The sequence below is a fragment of the Hippopotamus amphibius genome, chromosome 5 (assembly GCF_030028045.1).
Source record: "Hippopotamus amphibius kiboko isolate mHipAmp2 chromosome 5, mHipAmp2.hap2, whole genome shotgun sequence".
Taxonomy (NCBI): Eukaryota; Metazoa; Chordata; class Mammalia; order Artiodactyla; family Hippopotamidae; genus Hippopotamus; species Hippopotamus amphibius.
The window spans coordinates 52,075,206-52,096,463 of NC_080190.1; the positions used below are offsets into that span (position 1 = coordinate 52,075,206).

Sequence of the window (21,258 nt, forward strand, 5' to 3'; positions counted from 1 at the left end):
TGATCTTTCTGTGACATCAGTTTAGGTGTGATGCCCGCTTTTCTTCTCTTCTCCTCTCTAGTGATGAGTCATCTTCCCTGGTTTTGAAACTCTGGGAAGCAAATTTATGACAACTGACTTCTTCTGAGAGGCTCTGCCTCAAAAAAAAAGAGACTATTATCAAATGCCTTCAGCTCAAAATAATTTTTATGACAAAGTGGCATATTCTGAACCCTCTTCACCATCAACACATACAAATACTTGAACACTTACTCTGTACAAAGCACTGAACTAGTACTGTTGGCAAAACAAAATATTTTAGGACAAAATTCAACCATGGAGCTTATAACAAACAGAGGATAACACAACTTAAACGTTTTATTCTTTTGTTTTTTAATACTTTTACAACAGCAAATGAATTTTTATATATCATGAACAAAGATAAAAAAAAACAAATGGCAAGTAAAAAAGCAAATGCAACATGCCAAAGAAAAGAGGTGATATCCATACCCCAAAAGAATCCTTACAAATGAATAAGAAAAAAGTAAACAGATTAGAAAAATGAACAATGGACATAAAAATGCAAAGCGCCAAAAAATGTATAAAACTGCGCAATCTTATTCATAATCAAAGAAACACAGGTTAAAACTGTTTTTTCAGCTGGCAGGCTGACAAAATTTAAAATAGACTGATGTTGTGTTGGAGAAGGGAGGGGGAACATATGCAAACACTGTTGGTTGGAAAGTGAATTGTTATGAAGATTTTGCAGAGCAGTTTGGCACTATATCAAATCTGCATGGCTTCTCTTACAGTAAATGCATTTCTAAGAATTCATCCTATAAAATAAAAATAGTCTCACAGGATATGTACGAGTGCCACAGCATTGTTTGTAATGCAAAAAAAAAAAAGAATTGGAAACAATCTAAATATTTATCAACAGGTGATTGATACATTAATTAAAGTATATTCATAAAAGGGAATACTACTTTGCTACTAAAAAGAATGAGGAAATTGATGTTTACGGACATAAAAAATCCTGCTATATATTCAGCGAAAGCAGAAAGTTAAAGAAAATGATGCATAGTAAGACCCCATTTTTTTGGAAACAGGGAGAGGAGTTAGAGGAAGAAATGAAGACAATGGAAAAGAAATTATACTTATCTCTATATTACTTTTAACAGTGGTAACCTGTGGGGGCGGGGCAGGATTACAGAAGACTTTCACTTTCTACTTCCAGTCTGTATTGTTTGAAGTTTCAACACAAATATGTGTAACTTCTGTAAATAGAAGAAACAAAGGAGAGTTCTATGCTACTATACAGCTAGGGAAACGATATTGGAGCTTCACTAGATTAGAAACTGAGAAGGCTTACAGTGAAGAAATCTAATATATTTATAGGTAGTACAAGAAACAACAAAATACTGCCTTCAAACAATGATGCAAAAGAGCTAACTTTTAGCCTTGGACCACTGAGGAAGGCTTCACAGAACAGATAGGATTTATGCTAGATTTTTAAGTACTATCATAAGCAAAGAACAGTGGGAAGGAAAGGCAGCACTGTACAATATAATGCGTACTTTAAAATTTTTTAGTAGCCATATTAAAAAAGCAAAAAGAGGGCTTCCCTGGTGGCGCAGTGGTTAAGAATCCACCTGCCAATGCAGGGGACATGGGTTCAATCCCTGGTCTGGGAAGATTCCACATGCCAAGGAACAACTAAGCCCGTGCACCACAACTACTAAGCCTGCGCTCTAGAACCCAAGAGCCACAACTACTGAAGTCCAGGTACCTAGAGCCCGTGCTCCGCAACAAGAGAAGCCACTGCAATGAGAAGCCTGAGCACCACAACAAAGAGTAGCCCCTGCTCACTGCAACTAGAGAGAGCCCTGGCGCAGCAACAAAGACCCAACGCAGCCAATAAATCAATTAATTAGTTTTTTAAAAGGCCACATATCATATGATCCCATTTATTTAAAAAAAAGCAGAAAGAATAAAAAATAATAATATATTTATTTAACCTGACACATCCAAAACAGTAATATCAATATGTAATTAAAATTAAGGTACAAGATATTTTACCTTTTTTTTTTTTTGCACCACCTTCAAAATCTGGTGCATAATTCGGACTAGTCACATTTCAAATATTCAACAACCACATATGGTACCGCAGTGAACAGTGCAGATCTAAGGATTCTGAACCCAAACCCAGAATTGGATCTTTCAGTGACACAGGCTAATATAAGAGCAGTGGGAAGTGAATGAGGCAGAAAAGGCAGAATGGGCCAAAGCAAAAGGTCAGTCCGAGATAATCTGAATTTTATATTGTAAGCAAATAAGAAACCAGAGAATATTTAACAGTAGAGATGATGACTAAAACACTATGTCAGTAAGATTAACTTTTCTTTACTCAGATACACACATATAAATTCAACCAAGCAGGATTTTTTCCTCAACATTTTTATTACATGAAAGATTACTGAAATAGAGACAATAAAATTTGTTATCAAGTGACCATATTTTGTTAATTTGATATCTATTTAAGATACTTCTGGATACTGTTGAAATATTTTTATTTCATGATATTTTTAAATGATTTTTTGAAAAACATAAAAGCTTTAAAAACCTCACCAAAATTTAATAGCCTTTACTTTAACATTTCCCATCAGGAGCTCCTTTTAGTTAGAAATCTAAAATATTCTTAGTTAAATACAAATTGAAGACATTCAAGATCTTATATTCCTGAAATACATTACAAAAATTTTAATTTCTAGTAAGAAAACTACCTACAAATTTCAATATACACAAAACAGTAATGACAACCATAAATGTCTCCTCCAGGTTCAACTTCAAAATTGAGAGCCTATAACATTTCAGATAATGTACCTAAAGGCTAAAGAAAAAAAATATATACGCTCAAAAGAGGAGATAAGAAAGCAGGGCATGGAAGAATACCACTGGTCATACGCCATTCCCTTCATTACCTGAAATGACTGCCAGGACGGGAAGAGTGACTTTTCAGCCAAAAGTCAGAAATCCAGTGATGTCATCAGGACCAAAAGCATTTATAAGACCTGCAATTTCAACAACTAACTGCTCTACATTAAAGTCATGGAATTTTCTTTATTTTTTTCTTTAAGCAGAAAATAACCTTAAAGTTTATCAAGGCTTTCACTTTTTAAGATAAAGAAACAGAAATCCAGATAGACTTAATGTAGTATCCAAGACTGCTCAGTTAGCTTAGTGGTAGTACCAGTACTGGATGTTAGTTTATAAAAAATTAGAAGCCAAAACTTAAGTGTTCCACTCTTTCTTTAAAAATTTTCATATTTCTCAAATTATCCACAATAGGTGTACTGCTTCTATAATTTTTAAAAAAGCAATAAATGTTTGCTTTAAAAACTACTAAATACTTCCAGGAACACTCTGTCTCCTTTCTGGTCCAAAGTCTCATTCTATAGGCCACTTTCTCAGGAAAGCCTTCCAAAGTACCACCCTAAATAGACCAGGTTCCCTTATTATATACTCTTATAAGCTCCCTGCACTTCAGTTTTGTAGATCTCAACATAACTATAATTAGTTAATTATTTGTGAAATTATTTAATGTCTATCCTCTCTACCCAGGTCCTAAACTACTGTTTCTCAGGGCTGTTCTAGGCTCTTTGCTGTTATATACCAGGAGTTCCTGAAATGAGGTCCATAACATTACCATGAAATGATACATTTAATTGTTATATTTGTGTATTTTTCTTCAGATACTCAAAAAATGACCTTAAAAAGGGTTAAGAACCAAAAATAGTGGATTTATGTTGCTTACCTACCCAGAGCCATCCTTTCTTTGGGGAAACAACCACTTGCTCATCTCACATGGCTCCAAGAAGGCTATCAGTCCCTGACTACTCCAGTGGGCATAAAAGTCAGTTCTGGCCAATGATGGTACCCCCAAATTCCATGTAGACCCAATAACAATCTCTCCATGAGGCAGAATATATGCACTTGGAAAAGAAGTGCTTTTTCCCTGTCTTGAACCCATAGCAATAAGACCCATATAAGCCTGGAGTTACCAGTGGTCCTCTCTGCCAGACAAAAGTACCTACTGAAAATGAGGCCAAAAAAGAGATAAGCAGAGAAGACAGACACCTGATTACACCATCTGGACACTTAGATCCAGCCACACCTATTTCCAGTCTTTTCAAAAATGTGAGGGGTGGGGAAGGAGGGGAGCTTTTTTCCCTTTTACGCTAATTTTAGTTACGTTTGTCACATGCAAGCAAAAGTCACTTGAGAGAGCCACTGTTGAAATATACAACTTATATGGTAATCACTGCCAAATGTCCACCTCTAGCCCAAACCTCTGTCAAACTCAAGACCCATATATGCAACGGCCAAGTAGAAATCTCTACCTGGTGTTTCAGGTAGAAACTAAACTATTCTCCTCCAGAAACCCACTCTCCCTCGACTTTTTTCATCTCAGTCAACCACACACACCTACCTTACCATGTTTCTGATCTAGAAACCTGGGAGTCATTCTTGACAATCCCATTCCTCCTCTCTCCCACAGCTAATTACCAAGTCCTGTCCATTCTACGCCCTAATTACCTGCCACTATCCAAGTCTGAGCAAGGATGGAACAGCCTCCCTACAAGTTTCAGTGTCTTCAGTCTTCCTTTCTTCACTGATTTTCCACTATGTAACTAATTTCAGGCAACTGCAAATTTGACAATTTTATCCTCACACCTGACATACCTATCCTCCTTAAGTGAACACCCAATTATATACAGACAGAGCAATAGCCAAGCTCCACAGCTTCAGATGTTACTAGTGGTATAAAAAAATGTATACAGTAAGAAAACAAGGTTCAGGGACTTCCTAGGTGGCTCAGTGGTTAAGAATGCACTTGCCAATGCAGGGGACACAGGTTCAATCCCTGCTCCAGGAAGATCCCACAAGCCACAAAGCAACTAAGCCTGTGTGCCACAACTACTGAGCCTGCGCTCTAAAGCCCATGAGCCACTACTACTGAGCCTGCGCTCTAGAGCCCATGAGCCACAACTACTGAGCCCATGTGCCGCAACTACTGAAGCCCAAGCACCTACAGCCCATGCTCTGCAACAAGAGAAGTCACCACAGTAAGAAGCCCACGCACCACAATGAAGAGTAGCCCCTGCTGTCCACAACTACAGAAAGCCTGCGCTCAGCAACGAAGACCCAAGGCAGCCAATAAAAAATAAGCTAATTAATTAATTAATTAATTTTTTAAAAAAGACCCTACTCTAGTGCTTTCTTCAAAAAACATTACTGGGAAGACTTCCCTGGTGGCATAGTAGTTGATAATCCGACTGCCAATGCAGGTGACATGGGTTCGATCCCTGGTCCAGGAAGATCCCACATGCCACAGAGCAACTAAGCCTGTGCGCCACAACTACTGAGCCTGCGCTCTAGAGCCTGTGAGCCATGACTACTGAAGCCCACATGCCTAGAGCCAGTGCTCTGCAACAAGAGAAGCCACTGCAATGAGAAACCTGCACACCACAAGGAAAAGTAGCTCCTGCTTGCCACAACTAGAGAAAGCCCATGCTCAGTGACAAAGACCCAACCCTGCCAAAAACAAATAAATAATAAATATTTTAAAAGCAAACAAACCAACATGATCTTTGAGCATGTCATTTCATTTCTATTGGGTTGCCCAAAAAAGTTCATTGAGGTTTTTTAAAAAGACCTGAACGAACTTTTTGGCCAACCCAGTTTTTTTTTTTTTTTTTTTTAGAAATGACAGCCCTTAAAATATTGGTTATACAGAGCTATTTACAATAGCCAAGACACGGAAACAACCTAATGCCCATCAACAGATGAATGGATAAAGATGTGGTTCATATATATAATGGAATATTACTCAGCTGTAAAAAGGAACAAAACTGGGACATTTGTAGAGACACAGATGGACCTAGAGACTGTCATACAGAATGAAATGAGTCAGAAAGAGAAAAACAAATATCGTATATTAACACATATATGCGGAATATAGAAAAATGGTACAAATCAACTGGTGTGCAAGGCAGAAATAGAGACAGAGATGTAGAGAACAAACATATGGACACCAAGTGGGGAAAGCAGGGGTGGGGGTGGGGGGTTGGAATTGGGATTGCCATATATACATTACTAATAAGAAAAAAAAAACAAATTCTACACTTTAATATATGTAGTTTATTATATGTCAGTTGTATCTCAATAAAAGTTCTTAAAGAAAAAAAAAATCATGCTATGGAAAACCCCAATGAGCTTTTTGGCCAACCGATTTTTTTTTTTTTAGAAATGATAGCCTTTAAAATATTGGCTATACAGCACTATTTACAATAGCCAAGACACAGAAACAACCTAAGTGCTCATCAACAGATGAATGGATAAGACAATGTGGTATGTGTATACAATGGAATATTACTCAGCCATAAAAAAGAATGAAATAATGCCACTTGCAGCAACATGGATGGACCCAGAGATTATCATACTGAGTGAAGTAAATTAGAAAGAGAAGGACAAACATCATATGATATCACTTATACGTGGAATCTAAAGTATGACACAAATGAACTTAGCTACAAAACACAAACAGACTCACAGACATAGAAAACAGACTTGCTGCCAAGGGGGAGGGGAGGGGGGGAGGGAAGTACTGGGAGTTTGGGATTAGCAGATGCAAACTATTATATATACATGGATAAACAACAAGGTCCTACTGTATAGCACAGGGAACTATATTCAATATCCTGTGATAAACCACAATGGAAAAGAATAAGAAAAAGAATATACATATGTATAACTGAATCACTTTGCTGTACAGCAGAAATTAACACAACATTGTAAGTCAACTATACTTCAATAAAATTTTTTTAAAATTGCTATAAAATTGACAAACATAACTATGATTTAGTAAATTACCCAAATATTTACAATTATTTTTATATTTACTTTTTAAAAAACATAATCTGTGCCATTGTGTGAAAATTACCAGCTCTTCAGAGAACTTGTAAATTCAGAAAATGAGCAAAAGAAATTAAGAGGAAAAAATGGGGGGGGGGGGATCAAAGTACCTCACAATCAGACTGACATACCTAGTTGGGAGAGATCCCACCAAAAGTAAACATTTCTCTATAGTGCCTAAAACATTTTACTTCTTGAAGAGGTTTAACAAGCATCCTCTCTTAAAAAGTAACTTTTCACAATGACAGCAGAGCTGTAAGATCACTCCCACAATAGTGTGGTTTAAATTCTTCCCAACATCTACACTAAAGGGATAGGAGTTTTCATAAGTGAGAGAAACCCTATTCACCAATTCTAAAGCTCACATATTTTTCATATTTTAGCATCACTGAAATTATGGTGCATCTTACAATCAACGGCTTCTTGAAATTAGCTAGAAGCATATTTACTCTCTAAGTGGTCTATAAAATTATGGTGCATCTTATAGTTAACACGACACAATTCAGCATTTAATCTTATAAACTGGACTGAGCTGGTCAATATGGACCTTGAGGTTTTAAAACAGCATTCGAAAAATATAAACGCTAATAAAAGGGCAAAGAGAAAAGAAGGAAAGACTTTCTAGAACAAAATTTAGTCTTAAAGGAAACCCATTTTCCTTTCTTTCCCTGGATCCCTGCTCCCAAGATCCAAAAGTCAGATTAACACCATTATAACTGATGTCCAGCTACTGCGAGGCCAGAAAGGGGCCTCATTCCGTTTTATCATTTTAATATCCAACAAAGCCAGTTACAGACCCATTCTACAGTCTAGGAGCAGAACTAATATCTGTATAAAAATCACTGTAAAAGACCAAATGTCTCACAAAAGTACACACTTAACATGTGTACATATCATTACATACAAATTACATTTCAATAAGGTTGTTTTTCTAAAAAGACAAATGAGTCACAAAAGGCACAAACTTTCATTTATAAAGTAAGCAAGTACTAGGGATGTAATGTACAACACCATGATAAATATAATTAACACACTGCTGTATGTTATATATGAAAGTTGATAAGAGTAAATCCTAAGAGTTTTCATCACAGGTAAAACATTTTTTTTTCTATTTCTTTAATTCTGTATCTGTATGAGATGATGGGTGTTCATTAAACTTACTGCAATAATCATTTCATGATATAAGTCAAATCATTATGCTGTACATCCTAAAACTTATAGAGTGCTGTATGTCAATTATATCTCAATAAAACTGGAAGAAAAAAAAGAAAAATGAGTAAATACAAAAAGAAAATGTCAAATAAAAAACTTCATGCCTTAAGAAAATCCCTTTCTTCAGAAAGGGTTCCACCCAGAAGAAGAAAATGGGGAAGATTTCAAAGAGATGGAATTTGAAATGGGGCTTGAAAAAGGCAGGACTTGTACCTACGACAATCAACCATCTATGCAGTCCAAGTAGAGGGAACAGTCATAAGCAACAGCAGAAGAAGAGGGGCAAGAACATCTGCAGGAAGCAGAAAGAGCGGAAGATAAGAATCTGGCAAATCTGAGGCAAATCCCAACGAAACAATTTCATTTAATAGAAGACACTGCAAACTTCTGAGTGGGGAAGTGACAAGAATGGGATTCAAGATGAATTTAGACAGACATGCCTAAGATAACCTGGATAAACGTCGGCATAAAGGCAAGAAGATGATAACATTAGTCCAGGTGGGATGAGAACCTGATTCAGTTAGCAGCAAAAAAAAAAAAAACAAAGATTGAAGAGGAAAAATTATCAAATTATCAAATAATAAAAATACATACACAGGATATCATATTGTATACAAGTATACAATACACATATTGTATACAATATACACAAGTACAATAAATCAAAAAAAATCAAAGAAAAAAGAATTATGTAAAAAACCAAATAATACTAGATTTGAAAACAATAAATTTCTGGAAAAAATATTAAATACTAAAATTCACATAAGAAATAGAAAACCCACGGAGATCAACAGCTATTAAATAGGTTGAAATGGTATTCAAATTCCTCTCCAGGAAAAAAAAAAACTAAACGTGTACAAGTTCTGCCAAACTCTCAAGTAAAAGATAATCCCAGTCTAAACTGCTCCTGAAAAGAGAAAAAAAAGGAAACTATTATGACCTTGATACCAACATGTATTAAGAACTGTACCAGATTTGGCATGAACAGAGATAAGAGTGACAATACCATGAAAGCAGAACCAACAGATGTTGGCTACAGACAGCATGTGATAGGATGGGGAAGGGTAAGGGTTTGGGTTTGGGATAACATCAACAGAAATAAGGAACACCAGGTAAACAAGTTTGGTAAGAAGGAAGGGGTCCCTTTGAAACTCAATAATCAGGTAGAGATACGCATAAAACAATTGGAAAAACCAGGATTCAAGGGCAGAAGAGAAATAAATAATAGAGATTTGAGATTTATTCAGACAGAGGGTCTGAAACAATGTCAAAGGACCAGAGATGTATGAAAAATGATCTGAAAAGTGAAATATGGAGAATGCTTACATTAATCAGGAGGAAGGAAGAACAAAGTGGAAACACGGCAATGAATAACAAAGTCAGTATAATGTCACAGAAGCTCTGTTTTCACCTAGTTAATTCATACTCACCCTTTGGAACTGTCACAGGGTTCCAAAGTAACATTTTTAAGAATGCCTCCTGAGACTCTTCCAACATATACCAGCACGAGGTCAGGTCCCCATTTTAAGCTCTTATAAATACTCTGCACTTTAATTATACAATTACATTTAATTATAGAATTCATTCTTCAATACACATCTCCCTCAGTAGACTTTAAGCTCCATGAGGGCAAGGGGCTGTATCTGCTGCCACCTCCTACTGACTCGTGTGTTATGCTAGAATAGTAAGTATTCATTGAATGAAACGAATAGGTGAATGACAGACAAGGAAAGGCATTTCAAGAATGATGGGTCGATGTTAAGTGCTACAAATAACTCAAGCTGACTTAGAAAGGGGGCTTAAAAGTGTTTATTACGTTAGAGGTGAACTTTGTGAAGGTGAAATCCAAATAACAAGCGGTTAAGAAGTGAATGGATGGCCAGGAAGTAAAGGCCAGGAAGTAAACTACTCTTGACAATGTCTAGAGTTGGAATTATGAAGGAGTGAATTTTAATTTTACTTCAATTTTGCTCTATTTTTCTTCAACGAACATGTAATACTTTTATAAGGACATAATTTCTTTTTTATTGTTAATATGATTTGAAAAGGAAAGGCAGCAACAAGATAGGTTGAGGAAGTAGCAGACCCAAGTGAAGGTTTTTGCAAACTGAAGAAATCTTAAGCACATTCGTACTTTTAAGAACTCTAAGACAGAAGAGTAACTCATACTCCATTAAGCAGGAAAGAAGAGAAAAATGAAATAAGGTGTTAACCACGAGGAAGGACAAAAAATACTCTTTTTTGTCCTTCCACTAAGATGGAAGGAAAGAAGATAATAAACGGAATCCAGTAAATTCTGGAAGGGGCTCTCACTGGATGCCTTAATGTTTTCAGGAAAGAGTGTAAAGTGAAGAAAGTAGAAAAAGTTTGAAATGAGTTCTACGGAGAATGTTGCGGGGGGCGGGGATGGAACCCAAAACAGCAGTGGAATACTGGTTCTATTAAAAGGGCATTCTAAATTTCAACTGCCCTTTTGTAAACCCCAGCCCATTTCTAGCTCAGAACTGCCCGTATTTTACCTTTAATTTTAAATATTTAAATAAAATTCTAGTTCACAAACTTTCCATTTCAACACCTGAAAAGTGATAAGCATTGATACATTCTATTTTAATTCAGATCTGAACTCGGCTTTTGAAATAAATACAATAAAGGAGTTGTTTTCAACTCGAGCAACAAAATAGCGATCATTTCAAGTATGAGTTAACTGAAAAGCGCTCCTAAACGTAAGAGTGTTGGCAGAGAAAGGCTTTGTGTAGTTGTAGTTAACTCTTCGCATACCAGTTTAACAGATCCTGAATAACAGAGAAAATCTCGAGTTCAAATCCCAGCTCACTTAGACAAATTATTCAACCTCTTTGCATCTCGGTTTCCTCTTCTAAAAAAGGAGGAATACAATAACAAGGATTATCATAAGAATTAAATGACGTCACACAGGTGGACTTGCCAAGTTCGTACTACGTACTCAGAACAGTTTGCTAACCGTTTGAAAGAAAACCTGCAGCACTCTGACCAAATGAAAACATCCGAGAGCCTGAAAGAGCACAAGTCACAAAACGCCAGACCCTAGCACACAGCACATTATTTTTCTTCCCTGACGCAAGCTATTTTTTTTTTTTCTTGCCAAACCTTCCCACTAGGAGTCTGGAAAAAGAAGAAAAAGGATTACGTTCAGTCCAGCAGAAAGTTTTCAGAAGCTGAAGTGCAGAATCACAACAGACATGGCAGCAGAGGCAGCGCAGGACAACAGGTGAACCTCCGAGAAACCTGGCACCTTCCCGCGGGAAAGTTTTGCGCGAGGGCTGCCAGTTCCTCCTGGCTCTACCGTCCCAAGAAACAGACATTCGTTTTCTTTCTTTCTCTTCTTTTCTTTTTTGTTTTGTTTGTTTGGTTTTTGCAGAAACGTAGAAGACAAATCGTGACTACCACCCTCGCAGCTCCCGGGCGAAGAGGCGAGCGCCTTTCCCATTTAAGGATCCAAGAATCGTCCTCGGCGGCGGCTTTCGCTCACACCGCCTCCCCAAACTCGGCCTGAAACCCGGGGGTAGGGAACAAAGAGGGGCCCGGCGGCGGGGACGTCGCGGGGGGCGGCCGGGCCCGGGGAGCGGGGCCCAGTCGGCCGCGGCCTGACACAGCCAGGGCGGCGGGAACCCCGCGGCGCGGCCGGGCCTGGCGGCCCCCAGCTCGGGCCTCCCGCGCGCGCCCGGCCCCCCCTGAAACTTCGCCCCGAGCCTGCGCCAGCCTCCCCGCCGCGGCCGGTCTCTTCCGACGCGCACACGCACTCTCCGGACGAGCCAACTCACCCGGACCCTGGGGAACTCATCCTCCAGCCCTCGGCGCGGAGCGGGGTGGGCGCGGCGAGCCGCCGGGGCGAGGCGGGGGCCCGGCTCGGCCTCCGCCCTGGGCGTGCAGCAGCCCCAGCCCGCTCGCCCCTCGCGCGGCCGTACGGTCCTGGTCTCGCGGGGACGGACGCGCCGGAGCCTGAGCCTTGCTGCCCGCCCTCCGCCCTCCTCCTTCGCCGAGCGCCAGCAGGCGGATTCCAATCTCTGCAGCAGCCGCCGCCGCCGCGGACACACGCACGGGAGGGAGCCGGGCGCTGGGGGGAGGGGGGGGCGGCGCGGGAGCGGGCGCGGGGGGAGGGGCAGGCCTCCGCGAGACTCGGCGCAGCGCGCGCGCACTGGGAGGGCGCCCGCCCCGCCCGGCCGGGGACGCGAAAGGAGCCGATCGCACGGCGGAAGTGCCCGAAGGGTCTCCGGGGCTCGGCGCCCCGCTGCCGGGGAGGAGGGCCGGCCGCCGGCAAGGGGGCGCCGGGCTGTCGTGGAGGAGGGGGGCTTCTCCTCCGCGCGGCCCCACCGGCCCCTCCTCACCGAGACGCCCCATCGCCGCCGCGGCGGGGCTGGCTAGTCTCCGGAAGCCGTGTGGAGCAGACGCCGTGCGCGGGCCGCACGCGACTGAGCGCCGTGGAGCGGCGCGGACACCGCAGCCGCGTGCTGCGCGCTTGCCGGGCCCCCCGCGTCGCCCGTGGGCCGGGGTTCCTTCGCGTGGGCCCCTCCCACGACAAACTCTAACGCTCTTAGCAAAAACTCTGACGCGTGAGGGCAGGTCCGCACTTGTGGAATAAGCCTGATTGCTGAGAATTCACACGCCACGGCGGAGAACTCCCCGGTCGTGGTAGTAGTCGTTGAGACAAAGAAAAGAAAACTGTAGCCACGGTACAAGCATTATTCACCCACAGCGCCCGGCTTCTCTTTCTGGGCTCTTTGCCAGCGTGCCGAGGCACAGGTAGGGAGATGGAGGTGGACAGGCTCCGAGTGAACTGCAGGGGAAGGAAGCATTTCCGCGTCGGTCCAGGAGCTCCGAGGCCTGGCCCTCCCGCGGACCCTGTGATGGAGCCCGTGAATTCCAAAGGCATAAGATGAGGAGCGGCGTTAACCCAACAGAACTGAAGTCAGCGGACTATAAATATTTTCCCTTCTCTACCTTTGGCTCGCTGTGGTGACCTCGGATACCCTCCGGAGTCTCATTCTCAACATTTGGAAAACATAAATAATTGTCCCTACCTCTTTTCTTCCATTTCTCCTCATTCTTTGGGTAATACCGTTAAAGTATTCAGTGTCCTGTGTGTGAAGAAAGAGTCTAGGTCCCTTGGTAACAACCAAACGTGACTTTGATTTCTTTGGTAAGTCTTTCAGCGAATGCATGGTGTTAACTCTCTTTACAAAAGATACTCTTTTTTAAAATTACTTTTATAAAATCACTTTTTAAATTGTGGGTAAAAAGAAAGAGGCAAGGAAAAGAATGTGCCAGGCCCTGATACTTGTTTTTACACACATTCTCCATTAAGAGACGTTAAGGTTCCAGAGTATTCCCTTATATTCTTGTTTAAATGGCTAAATTCCCTTACATTCTTGTTTAAAGTTTTTTGGTCCATCTTTTATTCTGTCCCCCTTTTAGCCACCTTTGCCCTTAATGCCTCAGATACCTTCCATAATTCCAAGTCATTTTTCAACTCTTATTTATCCTTTAATCTTTCTTCTGAACTTTATACCTGTCTCAGGTTTGAGAGTCATGGATCTTACTATGCAGGATGAATGTATGATATATGAGATTCCCTGCATCACCTAAAGTTTGTCACTTTTTCAAGTTTTCTACATTACAACACTGCTTTGATGTTAAGGGAAAGGGTGGACCTTTTACTCCAGGAGATTCAAACTAATTGGCCAAAGACTCATTGATGTAAGCTGAGCAATGTGTCATGGCAGATAAAACTATGACAAGTGTGTTAATATACCCTCTAGAGCCTAGTTCAGTTTTCAGACATACGAATCAGTCTGTAAAATAGACAACATCAGGTTGGAACTTTAGTACATCAAGTTTCCGAAACGTACAAATCTGTGTTCACTAGGTTGTGTTTATATGCCTTATAGAAATGAGAGCAAAATTGAAGCATCAAATTTTAAGTCATGATGCCTTTGCTTCTCTGCAAAAGGATCTCCTTTTCAAGTCTTCGGGAATTTTACTTGACATCCTTTTGCTCTCCTTGAATAAGGCCCACCTTAGTGCCCAGACTGCAATCCTTAGCTTTAGCACAGCGGACAACCTCCCTACTGACAACTGAGCAAGGCATGGTGTTTTCTCTGGTTCCTGGCATGTGTGTGCATGCCAGCCTGTTTCTCCGGTTTGCCTGCCCACTAAATGAACAAGAACAGCCAGGAAGCCCAAGGAGACATCTGGACACGTATAGTCTGGCCCCCAAACTCAAAGGCAGCACCTCAAGGTCCAAATTCAACATTCTCTAATGTGATGGTTTTCCTTTAAGTAGGTTAATAGAATGCTCTGGAAATGGGCCTTTTTTCTCTGCATAGTCTGTTTGAGGTGTAGGTCTCAAGAGTGATAGTTGCCTGCTCAAATCAGATAACATTAATTTGGAAAGCAAAAATCACCCTTCTCCTGCAGTTCTCAGGACTTTAAGGACACTTTCCCTGATCACCTGTCTTAAATTAGCACCCAAACACAGCCAATTTCATTTTCTTTATACCACTTTTTACTATATGAAATTACCTTGTGCATTTAGTTATTTGTTTATGATCTGAATTTCTCTGACCCACTAGAATGTAAATTCTGTAAGAGCAAAGACCTTGTCAATCTTGTTCTCAGCTGTTTCCTCAGAGCCTAGTTCCTGGCACATAACTAGTGCTCAATATTTGGTAAATGAGTGAGATAAGGATAGAATTTCCTTCCAAGCATTTCTGAACCTTGTCATCAAGACCCAGTTTTTTATTTTTGTTTTTTCTATTTTCTTTTAGCCAGTCTGTGCAGCTTGCAGGATCCTAGTACCCCAACCAGGGATTGAACCTGGAAGCGTGGTGGAAGTGTGGAGCCCTAACCACTGGACCGCCAGGGAATCCCAAGACCCAGTTTTAGAGAGTGGCTTGGACTATGTTGAAAAGGTGAGGGTGGGTCAGGGAAGCTATGGGTTATACCATCTTCAGTGAAATGCAGACATCTGCTTTCAGGGAAGGCATTAGTTTGATAGATTAATCCAAGTTAATCCATCCAAAGTCATTTTCCTGCTGTAAAGACTTTATGAGCCAAAGGCAGCACCAAGTCATCGTGGGTATGGAGGTAAATTAGAGTCCAGTAAGGAGGGACTAGTGAAGGAATACCCTTGGCAGAGTGATGCTTTAGGTTGGTTTCAAACCCAATATTAAATGGACGAGTAGTGCTGTGAAGAGTAGAGGAAACAGCTACATTTTTCAGCATGGACACTACTACATAATTTTATTGGTTAGTAATACCCTGTCATGGTTTAGAAGGACCAAGCCAAAACAGAAATTGTGTTTAAGAAAAAAGATGGTTATATGTAAATATGTCAGTGCACAAGATAGAGAAAAGTTTAAAAATCTGAATTTGTTTTTTCTTTCTAACGATATAATATTTCATTTCCCATTCTATTTTTACTTGCAGGTAACTTGCTCTTTTCCCATTTCCATTTTCATTTCTCTTTGTTTCAAAGGAGTTGTTTCCTATGATTAAAAGATGGTCTTGCTACAAAGTAGTCAACACTGGTCCTGCCTAGTCCATGGGCCCTGTAGACCTCTCCCTACTATCAGTGCACCCTTTACTGTGAGCTCAGTCCTCTCCCGGCCCTGTGGCAGGAAGACTTCAGAGCACCAGTCCCAAGCCCAAGACTCAGCCTCTTGCTTCTTCTGCTGCTTACTTGGGGAGTCTTAATCTTGGCTCCCTTCTAAGCACTGACTCACAGTCCTTTTCTTGCTCTTGAAGCTCTGGCCTTTTAACCTGTGTGGAACTTGATTTTCTCTGCCTGCTGTCTGGACTCTGCTCTCTGGAGTCTGCCCCAGCCCTGCAACACAGACTCAGCTGTGCACTGATAGACACCCCTGGTGGCAATGCTTGTTTGCCTTCAGCTGTTTCCCTAGATTCTCTGAGTCCGTATTATATCCATCTATCAGGCCTCCTTTCCCCCATTGCCTCAAGTTGGACATCCTGATGCCTGCTGCTCTTCTGGACTACCGCCTGTTGTTTGCTCACTGCTCTCTGGCTATCAGGTATTGCCTAGAGGGCTGGAGTACCTCCCACTCAACACCTGGCGCTGGGGCCTCCCCACCCCAGCTCCACTCAGCCCACAGTAAATCTGTCCTTCCCCATCCTGTAGCAGTTCACCTCCCTGCCTTTTTCTTCCTGAGAGCAGTGGGTTTATAACCTATTACAGTTTATTTTTTAACCAGATATAAATAAAGATAGAATATATATACTAAAGATATATATATTTATATATATATCTAAATATAGAATATATATGTTGTTTTTTGTTTTTGTGTGGTTAAAAAAACATAATTAAATAAAGATACAACATATATATGGTTGGTTTTTGTCTTTGGTTAAAAAATAAAGTGTAATAGGTATTTGTATATATGTGTATGTGTATATATGTATATTTATATTATACATATGTACATGTATAACCCATATCTGACTCTACTTACTACTCCTAAACACTGATTCTACTCAGGAATTCCTTTGGCACTAGTAGCCCAGAAATCCCAGCATCTGGAGCTGAGTATGATTACCTTGTGAATACCCAGTCAAAGACAGACAAGGTGTCATGATAAAGATTCAAGCTGAGATAACTGGGGAGATAACAATCCTGGATTAGGAATGCTGTGTCATTAACAGCCAACTGTACGTGTTCTACGTGGTTATCCAGATGTATTCCTAGGTGTGGTGTGGTGCCACCAGTGTGCACAGTTTATCTACCACATGTGTTGGGGTACCTATCCCTGTGCTGAACACAAAATTCTAGAGGACAGAAACTGTCTTTTGCTCATTCCATTGTATCCCTAGGATCTAGCATGCTGCCTGGCACACCAGTAGGTGTTCAATAAATACTTAATAAATGACTAAGTATACTGGGCATTGTAGTTGATTCCTGTCCCCTAAAAGCTTAAAATCTAGTAAAAATAAGATGTGTATATAATTCCTTTATTTGATGTTTGTTTCTGAGTCTGATGTTTGATGTTTGTTTGATGTTTGTTTCTGAGTCTGTTTTCTGACATTTGTTTCTGATTTATTGCCCTTAAGAGAGTTGCTAATTCATTTTGTTCTCTATTGATAGTTGACCCTCACTCATTTCTTCTATTTTTATCAACAAAGGCAGAGTTGGTTTTTTGGCTTTTGCTTTTAGCATTTTTGAAGCTGAATGTTAAAGCATTTACCTTGATGGAATGAGAGTCTAAGAAATGCTACAATGATAGCACTGAATTATCACTATTGCTTTTTTTCCTCTTGGCCACGCCACACAGCATTAGACCTGGGATCGAACTTGGGACCACAGCAGCGAAAGCCCAGAATCCTTACCACTAGACCACCAGGGAACCCCCTATCACTGACTTTAAATTTACCAACCCTTCAACAAATAATGCTTGAGCTCTGGAGTTTTGTGTGCTCTTTAAAAAACAACTTTCTCAGTTCTCTCATGGGGAAACATAATCAAATATCCAATCAGTAATCAATAGCTATCAGTGTTTCTTTTAAAATGTAGGTTTTACATTTGGTTTGCTACCCACCTTAAAATCTGTCTTCCTCGCTGTATACCTGAATTATACCAGCTATCCTAATTGGTCATTCCTTCTTTCAACTGATCTTGCTCAGTTTTTCCATATTTCACTTAATGAAACACCACTCTCATCAAAATCTGAGAACCACTGCTACATGACAGTGTTCTGTTAGACTGGTGTCTCTGCTTCCCACGGAATGGGCCACATTCATTCTCCGTTTAATACCATTCTCCTGCCTGCAATGCCCAGTAACCTCTTGCAGGAAGTCATCTTTCACATCTCCATCCTAAACCTCTTGGGCTTTTCTTTCTATGGTCTATATCACTGGCTTTTTTGCATAGTTTAGCTATTCCTATGTCTTTCTCCAAAATATGATTCATACCTTTATTCACTCACATATGAATAGGGGCTTTCTAGCCTTCCAGCCTGGGGAAGGACTTGTGTGGGGGGTATCAAAATACACAAGGTATCAAAATAGCAGCCCCAGGCTGGAGCCTATTTGTAATAGTCAAAATTCTTGTCTCTTTGTTTTCAAGGTCTAATTGGAGGTGGAGGGGTGGTTACAAACCTCTCAGTGCATCTGCTGTGCTGCTCTTTCCCTCAAGGCCAAGTACGGTACTCCTGTTCCTCCTTCCTTTCTACGCTCCCCTGCCCTGGTTGTTAGCACAGTTGCTGTAGTCACTGCACTGAGCACCTCTGGCGGCTACATTGCAGGACTCCAAGGGGTGCCATCCCAGTTTTTGTGAAAGATGCTCCCTGGAGTCTTGCAGTGCACAACCTGCGCCTGCTCCACTGAACACCATGAAAGAACCACTCCAGTTGCAGGCAGGGAGCCTAGACCCTGGTTTGCTTAAAGAACCAGCTTTTTTTTTATTCCTAACATTATATATCTATATGTAACATTAGATAATCCATAGATATGAATATAACACTATATTTTATTATATAACATTATATACCTTTCAGGGAGTTGGAGGGAAATGAAAGTGGCAAGATGCATATTTGTTAGAATTAAGTCAGTTAGAATCTCATATAAGATGTGTAATTAATCAAATTTTTCATTTATTTGATCAATGTAAATGCTCAATAACAAAACTTATTCTATTGTTATACATGCAATAATGCATCATGTTAATCAAACTTTATATATATACCATATTTCATCAAAACTAAGATATCATTGATTATAAGCATTGTTATTTTATGTACAACTAGGAAAGAAAAGCACTGCCAATTAAACTATGGTACATCATAAACTGTAAGACATCCTAATTTCAGAGATGATAAAATGTCAAAAAATGTGTGTCTAAGAATCGATGAAATACAGTGTGTTTTAATGCATCTAAAAGGCAAGACAACATACAGTCCAGTAGTTTGAAACGTTAAGTTTCTGGGTTTTTGACATATAACTTGTTTGTTATGCACGATCCTTGAACAGCCACATTATGAATGTTAACCACAAGAGCAGAAACAGTACAGTTCAACTGCATATAAACACGTAAAACAAAAGTGAATAACTTATGATTCAGTCACATAAAGTTTAGAAGAAACACTAGCATCAAGTCACATGCTTGGATTACGTTACAAATAAAAAATTAACTTTTTGACAGCTGCTTATACTGAAAATATGCAATGACAAGAAAAATGGACATGTTTTTATCTTCAGAAAAGTCAAACTAAACAATCAGAAAAATCTCAGCAGTGCTGTAGAATGACTTTACATTTATCCCGGAAGCTGAACAATAGCCCTTGTTGCTTATGGGGCCATCAGGAAAAGCCAGCTGTGGATTTCTTTCTAGTACAATTAATTGCTTCCGCTGTATATAAAATTGAAAGAATTGGGTGCTTTAGTGCGGAAAAAGGATATCCTGCTACACTGCTATTTCCTCACAAAAGCTATTATTGAGCCTTTTGCCATTAATTCACATGCATTGGATTATCCTGTGATGAAAGACCAAGTGGCTTTTCATTTTTATAGTCTCTTATCTCCTATTTATTTGGCACCTCTCTGGAGATACCTGCTCTTCTCCCAAGACTGGTTAATTGCTAGCATGTCAGAAGGTAGCTAATGACGGACTTCTTCTTCCAAGACTTATTGCAAGCCCATCTCTATACTGTTTCTTGGAGTGACCTTTCTCATTGCTGAGAAATATTCTGAGTTCCATTATTATTTGAAATGAAGGGGTGGCATTTTCAGTGCCAGCTTTCAATCCCTGCCCACCATTCGAGACCAGCAAGTGACTCTTTTATAAATCCTCTGTATAGACCTGTACTGTCCAGTATGAAATAGCCACTTGCCATGTGTGGCTGTGTGCATTTTAAATTAGTTAAAAAGAAATTAAAATTTAAAATTCAGTTTCTCAGTCTTGGCTTGTTAAGTGCTCAATAGCCACATGAGGTTAGTGACTACCATACTGGAAGAGTGCAGATATAGAACATGTCCATTTTCACAGCAAGTTCTACTGGACAGTGTTGCTATAAACCGTGACCTGCTCTGCTCAGGCCTGGTGAACAGTATCTGAGCCCATCTCCTGAGTTGATGTTTCTGTGCTCACCATTCAAAACAAATGGTAGAAAGGCTACTTTCAGGATCATTTCTATAGTTTGTTACTTGAGAAGTTTCTCTGAACATGTAGAGTACCAGAAATGGGGGGTTGCTGTTCAACAAGGGTAAAGTTATAGTTATGTAAGACATATTCTTATCACAATAAAATAAATACATATGTGTATTTCTCAATGGTAGAAAATTGACTAAAATGCTAATAGTGTTTGTGGTGTCTCCAGGTAGTGGGACTATGATTACTTTTTTCTTCTTACTATTTATGTGTGTTATTTTTGGATTTTATCCAATAAGCACATACACATTCCTTTCTTAGTTATTAAAAATCACATTTAAGATACTCGAGTCCATTCATTTCCTTTATCACCAGTTTCAAACTAAGGTGGTTTTATCCAGCTCCTACCTTTAAGAGAGGAAATAGTCATTTTGAGCAACTGTTTCTTTAAAAATTAAACTCAGCCAGCAGCTTTTAATTGATAGATGTGTTTTGCCTTCTATCCTAGCATGAAAAGCATCAGAGAGACTGTCTTAGAACCCTGCCAAATAGAACATCCCTCCAGAAGAGATGGCTCATGATCACTAGCAATCCTCTCACCCAGGCATTTATTGGGCATTTTGCCAGGATCCATCATTTCTAGACTATAGTTCAGAGTCTCAGAATCAAGGCCCAACAGGTTAAGGAGGCTCGTGGAGCTGAAGAGGGCTCTATTTTTACCACTGAAAAGAGAACCATAAAAAAGAAATCCTTGTTTCCTAAAAGTTCAGGCATGATCATACAGGTTTAATTAGGAGGAGCAAGCTGTTTACAGCAAATTATAAACTGTATAAAGCAGACCTCAGTGGACACTCCCAAAGGATGTCCCATGAACCCTTACTTCTCCAAGTCCAGCTTCAGCAGACCTGGCTTGGTGAGGTAGGGTGCTGAAATGCCTGCCAGAGGAGTATCCCAGAAGTCCC

At 40.2% G+C, this 21,258-nt stretch overlaps 1 protein-coding gene, 1 long non-coding RNA gene and 1 pseudogene across 5 annotated transcripts in view; 2 read left to right on the forward strand and 1 right to left on the reverse strand.

Moving 5' to 3' along the window:
- BMPR1A (bone morphogenetic protein receptor type 1A) overlaps window positions 1-12,646 on the reverse strand; it is a 146,524-nt gene extending 133,878 nt beyond the window's left edge. For 3 of the 4 annotated variants that reach the window (XM_057734281.1, XM_057734282.1, XM_057734284.1), the window contains exon 1: window positions 11,967-12,273. The gene's annotated coding sequence lies outside the window, so the exon portion shown is untranslated. Of the gene's footprint in view, window positions 1-11,966; window positions 12,274-12,530 lie in introns of those variants that run through there. The other variant, XM_057734285.1, reaches the window with a different exon arrangement.
- A 167-nt stretch (window positions 12,647-12,813) lies between these two features.
- Window positions 12,814-20,477, forward strand: LOC130853099 (uncharacterized). Its single transcript, XR_009053665.1, has 3 exons — window positions 12,814-13,342; window positions 14,970-15,113; window positions 15,631-20,477. It is a non-coding gene; the product is annotated as an uncharacterized LOC130853099 (long non-coding RNA).
- LOC130854617 (small nucleolar RNA U3) lies at window positions 20,317-20,389 on the forward strand (annotated as a pseudogene).
- Window positions 20,478-21,258: the final 781 nt, after the last annotated feature.